This window comes from Crocodylus porosus, unplaced genomic scaffold (assembly GCF_001723895.1).
Source record: "Crocodylus porosus isolate Cpor-Errol unplaced genomic scaffold, CroPor_comp1, whole genome shotgun sequence".
Taxonomy (NCBI): Eukaryota; Metazoa; Chordata; order Crocodylia; family Crocodylidae; genus Crocodylus; species Crocodylus porosus.
In genome coordinates, this window is record NW_017728943.1 from 68,989,828 (window position 1) to 68,992,221 (window position 2,394).

Genomic DNA, 2,394 nt, shown 5'->3' on the forward strand with positions numbered 1-2,394 from the left:
AATATTCTGCAGGAAATTTTCATTACTGAAGAAGGGGAAATTGAGGTAGCAGCTGGCACCAAAGCCAGACCAGGTACCCATCTTCTATAATTATTTTATGAAAAATATTAACAGGCAATTACAATACAGAGCTCTTATGCAGAGCAGATCTGTTCTGTTTATCCATCACCTCAATTAAATCCCCCAGTCATAAAGGTTGTCTACAATATCTAGAGCGTCTCTCACAAAAGTGTATGAAATATTTAGCTGATAGATCAAATACAAACACTGACCTCTCTCAGGCTATTACTATCACCAGCATGTTTCCTCACATCAAAAGCCTGTAAGTTACCCTTAGAGTGCATTCTCAGAGGTAAGCTAACCCTGGAAGCATCTGATAGGCCTTCAAAGCTGCCTGAGCTCCCACAAAGAGCTGCAACAGAATATGTTTCTGATCAAGCTGCATTAAATCCAAATCACATGAGGCCTATAACATACTTTGTAATGTGATACACATGTAATCAGCCTAGCATGTTTCATTTCCTGTTTAAGTTTCTAGCTAACTTGTAAGACTGTAGGTCAAAGTTGTCCTGTCAGTGTCCCAGATGAAAACTGTAATAGCAGAGGTTTTCCACAAGGAGGCAAAGCACATTGTTTTGGGACTGCCAGTTCCAGGGAGCATCCCCATTAAGGTAGCTACTCTTAAACAAGAGAAGGGAGGTCAGAATTGCCTATGATGCAAAACAGTCTCATGTCATGACAATATCAAAGGTTTAAGTGATTAGATAGGCAAATGCATCTCATAAATGAAATAATAAACATGATCACTGAAAGAAACTTTACAGTTATAAGAATGGAGATCAATAACATGGAGTGAGATCTGATCTGTAATTGATATATTCCAAAGCAAAGTGACGGGATTAATGGGCTTCCCCAAGGACTGTTATAATGACTGGCTGCTGAGTCGCAGTGTTACACAGCAGGCACTTGAGTAATCAGACAGACTTCTTAAGTGCTGGAAAAACCAAATGTTAGACCTATTTAGAAACATGTAGGCACAAATTAAATTAACTGCAGGAAAGGAAAAGCCAAAAGGTGTGCAAAATAACACAAGTACAGCTATTATTGCTTGCTATTTCATAACTCCTTTATGTTGTAGGACTGTGCCAGGATAAATGGAAATAGCTTCATAATTTATATGACACTTGTATGGCTACAGTCTAAGAGCATCATGAATAAGAAGAGATTCTATGTAGATCAGAAAGTTGTGCACAGATATCTCTGTAAGGGGAAGGACTAGACAAATGACAGCTTGGACAAAAAAGAGCCTCACCATTTTACCATAACTCAGAATGGTCTTGGTAGGTTTCCAACTGCACTTTATCAGCTACAATTTGAAAATGAGATCAGGGGAAAGCATGTGATATGCTTGCAGGTAAGTAGGTGTGGACTGTGGGGGCCTTGAAGTAAGACCAGTTACACTGTATCGAGTTATAAAACTCACTGGTATTCAAGAAACACCCCTTTGCCTAGCTGGACTGTGAAACAGTGATGTCCAAGGTAAAGGAGATTCTGGTTGGACCATGACAACTCCTTGCCAGTAGTACTGCAACTTGAGTGCTTGTTGCAGATCAGCAAATACAGATAGTTATCACACAGCCTTTGAAAGACTGGAATAGTTTTGCGATCCTTTGGTATGCAGCTTTCTTCCAGGTAAATACTGAGCCAAGAAAAGACATGGGCAAGTCAGAGAAGTGTCACACACCTCGTCATTGAAAATTCTAATGCACAGAAACTACCAGCTATCTGCCAGAGACAATACTATTATAACCATCTCTAATTTCTGAGTTCCACTGAAGAAAACCCATGATACTATTATGTATGAGAATCCAAGGAAAGCAAAGTCAACCTGAAGTTCCATCTACTTCTAAAGACATCAAGTTCTTGCAGATAATCTTAATTGAGCTAGAAATGCTGTCTACTATGTAAGTTGCAAAAAATAGATAAAATAATCCTTTTCCTTTTCCTATTTCCTTTTTGTCCAAATGCTGACAGAAAGTATCATTTTAAATACTCAGACCACAAACTTGAGTTACAAAGTGAATGACTTGAAGTGTAATAGGTTTGTACTTTGATAGCGGAGTTCTACCCTAAATGTCTAGAAATAATTAGAAATTGACAAATGATAGGGAAAAAAGTAACTGAGACTAATTGGGTGCATCTACACATCGCCCTATGGCGATGTAGCAATGCACTGTGTCACTGTAGCAATCATAGATTTTCATAGATTTCATAGACATCAGGGCTGGAAGGGACCTCGGGAGATCAACGAGTCCAGCCCCCTGCCCAAAGGGCAGGAAGTCAGCTGGGGTCATAGGATCCCAGCAAGATAAGCATCCAATTTACTCTTGAAGG